Source organism: Vespa velutina, chromosome 6 (assembly GCF_912470025.1).
Source record: "Vespa velutina chromosome 6, iVesVel2.1, whole genome shotgun sequence".
Taxonomy (NCBI): Eukaryota; Metazoa; Arthropoda; class Insecta; order Hymenoptera; family Vespidae; genus Vespa; species Vespa velutina.
In genome coordinates, this window is record NC_062193.1 from 3864799 (window position 1) to 3880683 (window position 15885).

Below are 15885 nucleotides of genomic sequence, written 5' to 3' on the forward strand. Positions count from 1 at the left end.
TCTAGTGGTATAAACAGGACGATGACTTAGACGCATTATTCTTACGACGTCGTTATCGACTCATATCGTAAATTGAAACCTTAAAAAGAAGTTATTACGCCTTTTGATGGTAGCAAAGCGATCGAAAGAGCGTGTTAAGTGGACCGAGGGTCAAAGAAGGATTAACGACCCCGTTGACTGACAAGATATATAGATGTTAGATCGCAGAAAGATTAACCTTTGATCCTGAACGTTTGAATGACTCGTAAGAAGGGATATAACGATCTAGGGATAACATGAAATATCGAATCGATGACCATTTCCAAAATTTCTGTTATGTCAATTTGTTACGATGTTAATATTTGGAATCTAATGCTAAGATTAAAATGGAACTAACTGGAAAGAAAATATATTTCTTTGAAATCACTAAAATTGTATTCGAACAAAAAAAATAATAGATTCTGTTTTTTCAAACATTTTCATATTACCATGTTGTATCACTTGAGCCGGTGATTATGAAAGTGGTTTAATTGCAAGATAAGAAAAAAAAACAGAATTAATTTATTGCCTCGTATTATTAAATTTGTATTATTAGATCATTAACTATGTATATGAATTATTCGATAAAGTAATTTCAAAAAAATATTTTTCACTTTAGACCCAATTTCATAATCACTGCATTATTTAACGAATATAAGAAAACATTGTTCAACGACAGAATGCATTGCAAGATCGTATGTAAAACGAGAACGGATAAGACTCCCAAGGAATTTGACCTTCGCATGGTCGATGCATTGTCGCGAAGGGTCGACTAGTGTCTCGCTGGTGCAAAGGTTACCAGCGAAAGAGATGCGATCTTTTCTCACGGGATTCGAGATGTACATACATACGCACATACATATGCACATACATACGCATATACATATGCACTTACATACGCACATATATACATACATACATACATCATGTGTAACTTGAAACGTATGTAGTATTCCTTTCTGTTACATTATAGTTTCATTTATTAAACTAAAAATGTTATAGATATAACTATTTTATCGTAGATATAACTCTCTTACTGTATTTTATTACCGGTCCATTATTAACGATCTTGATCCGAATTCGTATTAACTTCTAAACATTATTTTTAGGATTTTTCCGTTTCTAATTGACGTTAGAATTATCGTATATGCAGGTACATACGTCGATTAAGAAATATTTTGTCTCGCGATTCTATGCATCAATGCATATTATATTTATCCCCGATAATTTTCAATAGTCTTTTCTTTTTTTTAAATGAAAGAAATTCCAATGTAAAACGATGATTTATGACAATGACATAGCTTTACTATACACATTGACCTTACTTGGAATGTTTAATAACCAAGTGCCAAGCGGGAACCGCATCAAAAGTGGACCTAGAACAAGAGAAAATAATCTATCAGGAATGCATGATATACATATTATCAACATTCATTGAAAAATCTTGTGGAATAGATATTAAAAGATAAGATAACTATACTGAGTTACGTGTATATTATGATATAAGAAAAAAAAAAAAAAAATAAAGAAAATAAAAAACAAGAGATTATTAGATAAAACGTAACAACGATAAGATTTGTCGGTATTTCGATATATACTAATTTATTAATTACGATTAAACTTATTCGTTTCGCATATTCGTCAAAATTTTGCTTTATTAAGCGTAACAATAAAAACAAAAAATAAAGAATTCCCTTTGAAAGTCATTGTAACGTCGTAGTTTAGTTCTCATCGATCGATTTACGTAAAATGTGAAGTTTCACGTAGTATAACTACATATATACATACTTACATACACATAACATCAACGACACATCATACATACACACATACATAAATATGTACGTATGTACGTACGTACGTACATTGAGCATTGTGGACAAAGGGCAAAGGAAAAAAAGTAGTATTGTGGTAATCTGGTATAAGGAAAAAAAAAACAAAAGAGAGAAGAAACGGTCGGGGACAACAAAAAGATGCGAACGTCCTTCTGCGATAGTGGGTCAACACTCAATGTTAAAGGGATCGCAAAGGCATCTTTCTCTCTCTCTCTTTCTCTTAAGTAGAACATATACTGATGAATCCGTATAGAAGTGGGTTTTTATAAGACTTCGCTCGAGAGAATGTTAACCTTTCTTATACTCTCATGGTCGCGCAAAGTCTATCGTTCCAACAAAAATTCACTCTGTCTTATTATACTACAAACTTTTTTTTTATTTTACTAATATATAATCACTTCATATAAATATTATTATATATATAAATATTATTATTAGCGAATCGACTATAATTTTAAGTGGTATTTATATACCGTCAAATTTCTTCTCTTAATCATAATCGTTGATGAGATGATATATGAATTTTGTAATTCTTTAATGTATGTATGATATTTGTATGTATGTATGTGTGTGTGTATGTGTGTGTGTGTATATATATATATATAGAGTGATTATAATTTATCTAATGTACATTGATACAATCTATCTAGAGATACATTGCATCCAATGTTCCTACCGAACAATAATATATATATATATATATACCTTTTATTACTTTTACAATCTGTACAACTTAAGATAGTACAGCAATATTACAAATTTAATATAGTTTATCGTTTTTTGTTTCCACACTTTCGCAATAACAATTTTCTTTTTTATATTTACCTTGTAATTCTTGTTTGTAACATTGAACTAATGCTTATTAATTATTAAATAAATAAATCAATCAATCAATCAATCAAGTATTATTATTTTTTTTTTCGCGATCAATAAAATCGATCTAAAGTTATTATCGACCGTCTCAATGAATGCGAAGTGTTCTCATTAAGTAATTACGAGAGCACGTCTGCCGTTTTTAATAGAACAGAGGCACATATATATAGACGATGCACTTTACAGCAACGACGATAGTATCGGGTCGAGCTTCTAGGCGAGCTTCGACTTCCTGTACGTTGACCGAACGATCGATACATCCGCTCGAAATCGAGAAGACGTTACTTAACCTCTTTCCTCTCTTTCTTTGCTTTCTTCCTTTACCACGAGAAAAGTACCCTAGATAATATTTCTTTTAGTTTTCTCTTTCTTTCTCTCTCTCTCTCTCTCTCTCTCTCTCTCTCTCTCTCTCCTTTTGTTTATCATTATTTATATCTTTCAAACTTACCACTTCCGAAAGGCGTTGGAATAAATATTGTCGTTCGTATAGTTTCTCAACATACATATATTCAGAGGACAAGATGTATTATTAAATTCTCTAAAGACAAATTTAAATTAAAATAGAAATTCGTAGTGCCGAAAATTAATTAAAATCCTGTCGTTGCGTCGAATAGTTTGAATTTTCACAAAGTGCTTTTTCTAACATGAATATCAGAAATAAGTGAATAGAAATTAATGCAATTTGCGTTAAGAAAGAAAAAGGGAGATAGAAAGAGAGAAAGAAAAAAGGAAGAGAGACAGAGAGAGAGAGAGAGAAAGAGAGAGAGAGAGAGAGAGAGAGAGAGAGAGAGAGAAAGAGTAATAAGAGAAAGATGATAAAAAAAATGGCGGATCGATGTTGAACAAAAAAAGGGTCATAGAAACATTAAGAAAATGAATCGTTTAGTTGCCTACACACATCTTCCTCTCTCTCATTTCTTCTTTTGTCTCCCCTACGTATGTACATATACGCGTATGTATACTTAGATGGTATATGTGTACTGGACGCACGACGTCAGCAGCTGCCGTTTTACTAACACAAGTCGGATCTTTACGAGGTCGAGGGTCGATGGAACCTTTTGCACCTGTTCTGTGGTTGTTGGTGTTTGGTTGCTTCGTGGAAGGTGCCCCAACATCTCTTCACCCTTTGCGGCATCTTGTCTTTGACAACGTAGCCATTTCCAGAGTAAAAAGAAAGATAGAGAGAGAGAAGCCGAAGAGATAGGGGTTTAGAGACAAAGAAGAATAAAACATAAGAAGCAGAAGAAAAGAGAGGAGGAAAAAAAAATGAGAAGAGACCTTTTGGATCAATAGGTCGTACCTTGCTTATTGAGTTACAAAAGCGCGTGTTAAAGAAATTCAACGAATTTGGTAAAAACATCATTGATTAATGAAAATTATTATTTGCCTTGGACAATATTTTGATTTAATCCGAACAATACAATAATATTAGAGAGAATAAACTATATATATATATATATATATATGCATATGTAAACTGTAGTATATAAAGGGTTAAACACTATTGCATAGAAATCAAATCGAGAGAGAATACGTTGTACCATTGATTTGCATCTTTTTTATTTCCTTTTTTAATTTTTATAAACATTATTATTATTTTCTTTTCCAATCTTTTTTTGAATGAAATAAAAAAGAGGGCGACTATTGGATAGATAAAAAAATAGATATATGTAAGTATCTATGTCGATTTTCAATCGACGACAATCTCGTGGAATACATATATATATATGAGCTGATGATCATGAAAAGTGATCTAAGTAAGTCATTTGAGTTATTAAAAAAAGCATGTTCCGTGTATCAGACACGCTGTTCTAAACAATTTTTGTATTACATAAAAGAATTATTTTCTTTTTCCCAAAGAATGAATATACTTATTTTTTTTTTGTACTTGTCATTATGGAAAAATTACTCTTTAAATATAATTTTTGAAGGCACGTGTTAAAATATTTCATAATGTAAAAAGAAAAGTATGTATGACTTACGTAATGATATCTTTAGTAATCACCTGCTTACGAATGAAGAAATAGGAATATAATTTGACGGATATATATATATATATATATATATATATATATATGATTAGAAGACTTCCTATCTGCGGTTATAGAACGTTACACTTCTCTGTCCTTAATCTCGAACATTCGGATAGAAACTTTGAATCGAATTTGCCTCAATCACACAACAGTAAATTGGATTGAATCGAACGTTCGATGCATTTCTCTCTCTCTTTCTCTCTCTTTCTCTCTCGATTTATCTCGAGTCGAATAAAATACCAATTTTGCGTACGAATAGCTTATACAAAAAAAAGGAATATCTCTCCTAGAAATATAGGCATGTGTGTGTGTTTGTTGTGTATCTGTATATATATATGTATGTATGTATGTATGTATGATGTATGTATGTATGTATGTATGTATGTATGTATGATGTATGTATGTATGTATGTATGTATGTATGTATGTATGTATGTATGTATGTATGTATGTATGTATGTATGTATGTATGTATGTATGTATGTATGTATGTATGTATGTATGTATGTATGTATGTATGTATGTATGTATGTATGTATGTATGTATGTATGTATGTATGTATGTATGTATGTATGTATGTATGTATGTATGTATGTATGTATGTATGTATGTATGTATGTATGTATGTATGTATGTATGTATGTATGTATGTATGTATGTATGTATGTATGTATGTGTGTGTGTGTGTGTTGTGTGTACTTATGTATTTATGTATTTCAGGTAGCTTTTCTGCAAGAATAGAAATGCATAGATGCTAGTGTATGCGTTTTATCGCAGAAACAAAAGTGGACGTACTAAACGATAGGATGCGAAATCCATTGTTAACCAGTGAGCTGGAGAATATACGTAAACGGATTTACGCTTTGTGTCTCTTATTAGCAGATAGTGCTATTGTTCGATATGTCTACATATGTATGTATATATGTACATATACATAGATATTTGTATGCACGTGTATATATATATTTGAACACACACGTACTTATGAAGCTTTCTGTGAATTCTAAATCTTCTTCTATCTACTACTCCTTTCGAGGATTATACAATATGCAGTATGTATATATATATATATATATGCTGTATGAATTGTTTAATGATTTAAGTGCAATTTCAAATTAATTCAAACAAATTTGATATCTGTGAATGAAAGGAGAATAAAAAAGAAAAAAAAAGAAGAACGCGTAATTAAATTATTAATACATATACATTGTATTATTATTATTATTATTATTATTATTATTATTATTATTATTATTATTATTATTATTATTATTATTATTATTATTGAAAAAATGTTTGAAAAAAAGAAATATTATATCAAATATAAAATATCTTTTAGAGCGATTAAGTTTTCCAATTTTTTATTATTTTTTTTTTTTTTACTTCCATAACGTTGATAAATCATGTGTCTTCTGAAAAATCGTTATTCTTATACAAATAGTTATAGCAGTGTGTTTCAGTTACATTACGTAAATAATTTACATTATTTCACAATTAAAGGTCAAATTCGATGAGGATTTGGTGACATATACATAGACACATATACATATGTACGTATGTATAACCATTAACAGAAGTACGCATTTATATTATACACCTAAAATTATTCATCCAGTTTCTGTGTCAAGGAAAACGGATCTAGTTACCTTCGAAATTTCTATTCGCTACGAAGTATCACGTTTCTATGAATTCTCTTGTTATTTGTCCTCGAAGCTCAAATTCTCATTAATTAATAAACAACACAGATCGTAACTCGTATACGATGACATTATAAATATATATATACTAACACGTGTTACATCCTCTTAATCCGTAGATACATATGTTACACATAATCATCGAAATGATTAATAGAAGGATCGAAATACAGATAAGATCGATAATTCTTAGATAAATTTTAAATATCTAAAAAATAAATATCTAAAAAATTACTTTTTCTTTCGAGACATTTTTAAGCTGATTATTAACTTTTTTTTTTCAGATTGTGAAACTTAAAACCTAATTACAAGTCTGAAAAGTATCGAAAAAGGAAAGTAGTAAGTAATCGATATTTAAAAATCACCAAAGTACTTTTGGTCCGATCTATTATCATCAATCGTTATTATTTAATCATCTTATACCGACAAATGTTTAACGTAAAGAAACAAATAAACGAATTCTTCGAAGTAGATTACTTAATAAGCTATCACGTAATACGATTTATCGTTATTTTATACACTAATTGCGTAACGAACTAACTGCACATCGTACATTTGTATACAATAAAAAATATACGTTTGGATTATCGAGATGTGAAATCGAAAACATGTTCGTATCCTTTAAACGTGCCGCCACCATAGCCGGCAATATGAATGCGTGTGTGAACGTTTAGCTAGGGTTAAAGATCGTAGGAGAATAGAGAGGGAGAGGAGAGATATGGAGTGGTGGTAGAAAGTGAAGAGAGAGAAAAAGAGAGAGAGAGACAGGAGAGGGGAGAGACATTATTATTTTTCTTTATGATCTAGTTGGCACATGATCTATTGTCAACTACTTTACACGTACACATCAATCCCTACGTAATTACTTACTTACATGCGTATGATTAGTCAATTGTTTGAACAGATTCTCACAAGGTTACCGACACTTCATCATGGACGCTGAGATATGGTTATTTGTATTTCGAATTAATAAATTTTACGGAATAATAAAATGTGACGTAAAGCCTCTACCGACATGTTCGTTACGAATTCTCAAAAGTTTATTAGAAGTTTTTGTTATCTTGTTAAATATAAAACAACAAGTCAAAATTTTATATATTAATTTGCTTTTCTTTCGTATTGCAAAACTAGAATTCTAAACTAGAAGTATAAAAAAGTCTCGTGAATAGGTAATTGATTAAACAAAACAAAAAGTCGCTTAAGAACCATTGATCTGCCTAAAGACTTTTGGCTTCAACTCTGTGTATTATTAGAAAAACCAGAAGTTGAGATTAGAAATATAAAATATAATAGTAACGAGAAATCGTCACTTTGCAGAACGATTTTCTACATAAATAAACGAGGAATCAAGTGGATCTTTGAAGTTATCAAAGCAGATAAAACGAGTTCGCAATACTTACTTTAGAACGTTCTTGTGTATAATATAATTGAAAATATATTCGAGGTAAAACCGAATATCCCGTTGGATATATTTTCCAAGCTGCTAAATTTTTGCTTTGCTTATCGAGTGGAAGTTCAAAGTGGTAGTGCTCTCTATTTTGAATCCACGAGTTCATTTCTTCCGCGAGAAAGGAAACGAAAGAAGAGAGAAATTAACGGAGCTTATCTCTTCGCGATTTTCTCTTTCATTCTTACGTCGTACGATGTAATGTTATCTATACGTCTCTAGGTATATATATATATATATATATATATATATATATATATATATAAGTAATTTTTTTAAAAATAATATATTTATTCTAGAAAAAAAAAAAAAAAAAAATTCTTTTATGCAATTAAAAAAATTTTTTTAAATAGCGTGTGTATGAGCGTGCGCGCGCGCGCAATAAAATGTCTTTTAAAATATCTCAAATAACTCGGTCTACTTTCATAATACTATCCTCATTAAATTATACATATATAAGAATCGAAGAATCTTATTCTTATTAAATTTTTTCTCTTTCATCTGAACGATTAAATAGAGTTTAACTCGAAAATAAAAGAAAAAAAAGAAGAAAAAACGATTGAAATTTAATGAAAAATCCCTTAAAAAAAAAAAAAAAAAAAAAAAAAAAAAAAAAATATATATCTACGTGCCGTTATTCGGGCCTTCTATCCGACACGTACTTTTGCACACTGTGTACTTTCTAGAAACACACAGAAAATTTTACGCGCTGATTACTTTAAAAGCACTCGCTCATTACTGTACCGTCAAGGGGTGCGTACATAAACGCGAGTAGGGGCTGTATTTACTAAACTGAGAAAGGAAGTACATTATAGTTAAGCGTACTTAAGGGCCCTCTAGTGGGTAACTGAAAATAAAAAACGTTCGTTTATTTCAACCGATGTTGCGCCCTCAAGGTGAAGGAGGTATAATTGCAATTTTTTTTTTCCTTTCTTTCCTCCTCACCGCGCCTTTTTTTTCTTCGGCCAGCCGTGACGGCGCAGCTGTGCGATTCTCCCTTATAAATGAATACTATATATACTTCGTACGTTATAAATTACATCTCTTACGTATAATATAAATGAACGTACAAGTTACAACGAAAATACTTGACTCTTAGATAATGGCGGATGAATAATAACGATCTCGGTCGATAATAGGGAATTTCCCAAAAAAAAAAAAAAAAAAAAGAAAAAAGAAAAAAAAAAGAATTCATCTTTGTCATTTGAATTGTTAAAACTTTAAATTGTAGAAAAATTGTAAAAATAAAAGGTAACGAATTTGATCCATGTTATAGTTTTATTTCGAAGTTTTAATGGTATCTATACTCCAAAATTTTATTATCCTCTATAACTTCTTCCAAGTTAGGGAACACAAAGAAAAATTTCGAAATTAACTTGATACACAGATATATATATATATATATGATCTCCTATGCTAATTTCATTACCACCTTCTATTACAAGTTTCTACCGTATCTCATAGATGGCGCTGGTGTTAAGATTTTATATTTATAAAATATATTACGAGTTATCTCTCATATACTTTTTTTATTTTTATTTTTTGTTGTCTAATTGCTTGCTCGCGTGCTTTAAGACAGAAGTAGATGTAAATGAAGAAAAGGGATCTTCGCTGTTATCCACTCAACATTATTTTGGTATATATTTATATTTTTTTTTATATTTCTTTACTCTTCATTTATATTTATATTTATTTTGTCGCGCAAAGAAATTGAGTTTTTTACTCAATTTAATTGAAAGTTTACTTACTCGCACATAATTTTCCGTTATGACTCATGCATTATCAAAAAAATAAAAAAAAAATGAAATTAAAAAAAAAAAAACTAATAATAAAAAATAAAAATAAAAAAGAAAAGAAAAATAAAAGAGAATTTAGAAAAGGAAAAAGATAAAATAAAAATAAAGAAAATATCAATTTATAGAAGATTCACGATATAGCTAAAGCTTTCTTTGTATTGATTATATCGAATATGGCGGAGATAAATTGTGTTCCAAGAAAGAATTACATCGACGTCTATCCAATCTAAGGAGATACAAATTTATGGTATAGAGATAATACGTTAATTAAATATATTTGAAAATATTATAAAAAGAAATTATAACAATATGAATATTTAATTTAATGTCTTTCAGGAAGACATGTCTTTTTGTTTCATATGTAACTAATCTAATATAAGCATCGAGTGCGACTATAGGTACCTTTCTCTCTCTCTCTCTCTCTCTCTCTCTCTCTCTCTCTCTCTCTCTCTCTCTCTCTCTCTCTCTCTCTCTCTCTCTCTCTCTCTCTCTCTCTCTCTCCCTCTCTTTCTAAAATGAGTATCGAAGTATGATGTACAGAGTTCAACAGGTGTATTAGAGATTGTATTCGAATAAATCTAACAAAGGGAAGAAAATCAAAAAAAAACAAAAAAAAACGCGAACGAAAAAAAGGAGTATGAAACGAGAGGTGTAATCTCTTCCTCTCTCCCTCTTTAATCGTCTAAATATGTATTTCAACGTAAAACGAATGAGAAAATCCAAATTAATCCAATTAACGCGAACAGCCTCGCGAATTAACATGCATCGTGATTGTTAGAAAGAATTGCATCACAAATCTGTATACAATAATAGCATTGCTACGTAATCAGACTTTCATAAGAATATAATAGTTATAAAACGTATATCTCAAATGAATCGTATTCGTTGACATTTTCAAAGGGAAGATACAAATTACTTATGCACGAAAAACGCCATTAAAGCGAATGCGTTCGAACGAATACGATTGAGAAAAATATTTTATGAAAAGGAATTCTGAAGGATGCGAATATGCGTTAGGGTAACCCATTTACCTCCCTGGTAACGGGTGAGTTAATGGAATCAGTTTATCGATCAATTGAAGCGTTCGACTCGCCCGCTGGCGACGCACCACTCTGATAGCCTTCTGATAAACGTAATTTATATACATATGTGTGTATGTATGTATGTATGTACGTAGGGACAAGTACGTGTGCAGGTATATAATAATAGCGATTTTCTACGTTCGTGGCAGCTCTCTCTCTCTCTCTCTCTCTCTCTCTCTCTCTCTCTCTCTCTCTCTCTCTCTCTCTCTCTCTCTCTCTCTTTCTCTCTCTCGGTGGTCGTCCTCCTCAACAGAGAGAAAGGGATAAAAGAAAGAGGGAGAACCACCTCGTAAACTCGTCGATCCGCGTTACGAACAAAAGCATAAAAAGCGATTATCGCTATCTCGAGTTAATTTAAAAAATCGATCCAATTGTCGTGTTTGGGGATTGAATGAAAAGCTTCAACGATTGTCTTCAATGAAGAAAAAAAAAAGAAAAGAGAAAAAACGATCAAAAAAAGATATATAAAAATCGAGATGTATCTTTTGGTATCGAAGTCGCTTCGCGATTTTTTACATTCATTTCGTGGTCAAACGTTAAAAAATGATGGAAATTAAATTATGTAAAATTTTAACAGATCCATACATATTTACATATTTTAATTAGCCCTTAAATGTTTTTATGGTTATCACGAAGAATTTATTTCTTTCATTTATTTCTCAATACATTTTTCAGCGTATAAATGTCTTTTTCAGAAAATCTGAAGAAAATTCGTATACCATCATCAAACCCCTTCTAAATTGAGATTGGAATAAAAGATCCAACCAATAATTTGTTTAAATTATATATTATTAAAACCTAACTCAATTACACTTTTGAAATGTTCTCGAACGCGAAGAATTCTGGAGTTAGATTTAGCTTTGTTGAAAGAATACAACGATATGGTACCATAAGTTTCCTTTTAGTATGTGTTTCTCAGAGTTACCTAATTCTTAGAACGTAAAGGAAAAAAAGAAAAATATTCGATGAGCTAAAACAATCGGGTAGCTTGATAAGACATAGTACCTACTATCGCTATATTTTTTCGATTACAGTATGCCAGAAGGACGTCTGGTTCGGTAATAAAAAGTCTACAAATGTTTACCTTACTTCTTGACCTTTTTAACATGAAACGAATAGAACGAATCGATGTTAAACAAACAGATCTCACTGTAATATACGTTCTTATCTATCTATTTAAATATATACGAACTAAGAAAATTGAATTTGATTTTCAACAATGTTATACTTCTAATTCGATGTAATTAAAACAATTGTTAAGATACTCTAATCATTTTAACATCGATTTCAATTGCAAATTGGATGATATATTTTCTAACGAGTAAGAAAACATGAGTGATACACACGTGTCACCAAACCGCCATCACTATTTGAATTATCTCATTATGACCTATCACAATCCTATGATTCGTTGAATTTCGTAGTTGACACAATTAATTAACATTCCTAGTAATCAATGTACATATTTCTGATATTATATTATCGTATATATATACTAATGTAGAAACAAAAATTTTCGACGATTACTCAATATCGAGTGATCTAATTGTTAGAAATAAAAAAAAGAAAAAAGAAAGAAACAAAATAAATCAATAACCGTAGAAATTCGGTGAATATCTTTGCATGTAAATTGTAAAGCGATATCTTTGAAGCTATAGAAGCAACAATATTTTATATCTAAGACATGCCGAATGTTGTTTTGCTATTAATTGTAAGTAAAGATGCGATTTTTTGTGTATGTGTGTGTGTATGTGTGTTTATATGGATCAGAAGGTGCAAACCAAGTTCCGAGAAAGAATAGTTAGTTCAAGTCCAGCGATCGATAGTTTTCAGACTGGCGATTGATAGTGATTGATAAATGATAGCGATTGGATATCCAGTGAAGAAATTGTTTTCTAATCCAGCAGGAGAAGTTAGTAGTCTTATTTTTAATGCTTGCGAGATTGATACCGATTGAATCTTTATTCAAACATTACATTACAAACATTACATTCGATTGTAATTAACCGAATAATGTTTCGACATTTTGCACATTCCAATTATCAATATTACTGTCAACATTGTCCATTTTTAGTCATGTTAATAAAAATGAATTTTTTAGCATCCTATATTAATTTATAATTGACCAAATTGTTAAATGTTCATGAAAACTCGAATTTACAGGAATACGTTCATGATTTACGTCTACAAATATAATACATATAAATATACGAGGAAGGAAAAAAAGATCCCTTGTTTTATCGATTTACTCGAACGACTTGCTATCAACAGGTGCCGTCGTGATAAAAACCACCGTAACAAAGTATTGATTTTACGCAAATCGAGGTGTAAAATAATGTACAATGTCCACAGTGCGTTTTCTTGATTGGAAAAAAAAAAAAGAAAAACAAATCAAATAAAAAAAAATCACATCTCGAATACGGGAAACAATCTGGAATTATTTAACAAAGAAAATTTCTTATCTATCGATCTAAGTAAATATGTAAGCGTGATAACTCGCGTAGAAAATGATCGAAACGTGTCAATTACTTCGAAATTACAAGCAAGATTATTGACTCCGTATATGATACTTTATTTGCGTTTTTTCGATGATACTCGAAAAATTCTTAAACCTATCGTCTCTATTAAAAAGGTCGATAAAAGCGTGTAAAAGTTGGAACATTGCCAAGTTTTGTATTAGTGCTTTAAAGCTTCTTTGTCGTTGGAAAGATTTAAAAAGAAGAAGAAGAAGAAGAAGAAGAAAAAGAAGAAGAAGAAGAAGAAGGAAACAAAAAAAGAAATAAAATTTTCTTCTAAAAATTTTTCAATAACGTCATCTTTTTTCTAATCTCTTTAAAAAAAGAAAATAAAAGAAAAAAAAACAAAAGAAATCCATCGACATCGATTTCAAGCGAGATCATTTTCTTAAAGCAAAGAAAAAAGAAAGAAGAAGAAGCATGAAAAAGAAACACGAGAGAATGCATTCGTTTTTACAGTAGCACTATGTAAAATGCATTATACATTACCAAAGAAGATATTAAATTCACAATCGAAGCAGTTGTATACTCAGGTGCAGCTGATGTCATTGTGTACTCATAACTGCTATCGTTGGTAGTACATTTTGTTATATACAATATATATGTACGTATATATGTATGTATGTACGTATATAGTAGTAATTAATATTTGATGTGACAGATTACATTATCTCGATCCATATTTTTTAAAAGGATCAATCTTTCTTATAATCTCCCATCTTTAGATCTTTCACCTTTAACATCCTTTCCTTTCGATCTTCTTTTACAATAACTTTTAAACTTATATTTCGTTATTAGTTTGAACGTCTAAATATCATCATATGAAGGTCTATCAATCTTTATCGTTTTAAAATCTAAAGACATGTTTACTTTTCACTGCTAATCTAAAAATCACGTTAGACCTTTTTTTTGGAAATATTTATCTTCATCGAGAAACGTCACGGTATGTACGGTGATAAAAATCGGAGGAAAATATCGTTCGTACGTATGTGTTTGTGTATGTATATACATATATACACATATACATGTATACATATATAGGTTGGTCCAGCGATCGGATCAAACCCCCTGAGACATATTCCATGGGCCATGTCCCTCGTACTACTCTCTCTCTTTTTCTCTCTCTCTCTCTCTCTCTCTCTCTCTCTCTCTCTCTCTCTCTCTTTTTACCTTCGAAATCGTATTGATGTAAAATTTAGGGTAGAGACTTTGTGGTATATATGTACATACTTACATATCTACAGGGAGCTATGAACAAAACCAAGTCCATTTTTTCTAACATGAAAAAGGAGGCTTAACGTGTTAACACGTTGACAGAAGACTATAGGATTCGCGTATTTCTTTACGGATTATTTAGAACACATTGAAACGTATTCCAGTGATATAAATCTGTCGTTTGGAAAACGGAAAGAAAAAAGAAAAATGAAAAAAGAAAAAGAAAAGAAAAAGAAAATCGATATTCATCGATTCGTCGCAATGATCCGAGTAAGGAAAGAGAAAAAAGAAAGAGAGAGAGAGAGAGAGAGAGAGAAAAGAGACAGAGAAAGGAAAAAGAGATCTATTGTTGGAATAGTTCGTCGAAAGCTTTCAATTTGTCTTTTATTCCTTCCTTTTTATTCTATATAAGAGAAAGAATTATTTATAGTCTTTTGTGAACTCGATCCTTTCGAATTTATATGTATTTCTATGACCGTCATATATAATTATCGATCTTATCGACGATTATTACGTAAGATCAAAGGAGAAGAGATAGATCATAATGCATAAATGAGATTGGAGTTATAAAATAAAAATTGGGGCGGACGGAGGAGGGTGGGGGAGGCAGGAGAAGCAAAAAATACAGAGCGAAGTGGGTCGAAAGTTCGTAAATGGTCCGAAAGTTTTTCTAGATGATTATCAAAAATCTATTGGTCTCTCTTTCGAATCTTATTAGACTTGTATTAGTTTTGTTAAGATAGAAAGAATTTATAGTTTTATAATCCGAAAAAAAGAATAAAAAAAATAATTTAAACAGTTAGTCAATCTCAAAAAAAGTAATCTGATTTTTTCAAAATCATCTGAGCTTTTGATCCATCCTATAGATGATCTTTTGAATTTATGTAGACATATACTTATATAAAAATTGTCACGTTCGTCATTTATCGTCGAATGATTAAAGAAACGAGCACATAAAGTTTATACGTAAAAGTTGAATAAAAAGGATAAGAAAGAAGGGACGGAAAGAGGGAATGAGAAGACAATGAAGATGAGTAGAGAGATGATAGACGCTTCGCTAATTAATTTTCTCTTCTCTCTCTCTCTCTCTCTCTCTCTCTCTCTCTCTCTCTCTCTCTCTTTCTCCCTTTCTAATTTTTTCTAATGCAACGACATCAGTCAAAAAAGTATATCCTCTTTAAACTCAGTTATATATACGAGAGCATATATAATAAGAGCGACCGCTGGATTAAAAACAATGGCGAACTTATCTTTCTTATTACTTTTTTAAACACACATATCTGGAAGCCATATATATATATATATATGTATATATGTATGTATCTAGGTATGTAAGTATACATATATAAATGTACGTTTCGCACTTAGGACA

At 30.5% G+C, this 15885-nt stretch overlaps 1 protein-coding gene across 2 annotated transcripts in view; it reads right to left on the minus strand.

The window, feature by feature from the left end:
* The window catches only part of LOC124949903 (protein phosphatase PP2A 55 kDa regulatory subunit), a 48382-nt gene that overhangs the window by 29329 nt on the left and 3168 nt on the right, over positions 1–15885 (minus strand). Inside the window, exon 2 of one of the 2 annotated variants that reach the window (XM_047495763.1) lies at positions 1344–1394. The exons of the other annotated variant lie outside the window; for it this stretch is intronic. The gene's annotated coding sequence lies outside the window, so the exon portion shown is untranslated. The remainder of the gene's footprint in view (positions 1–1343; positions 1395–15885) is intronic. 2 annotated transcript variants of the gene reach the window in all.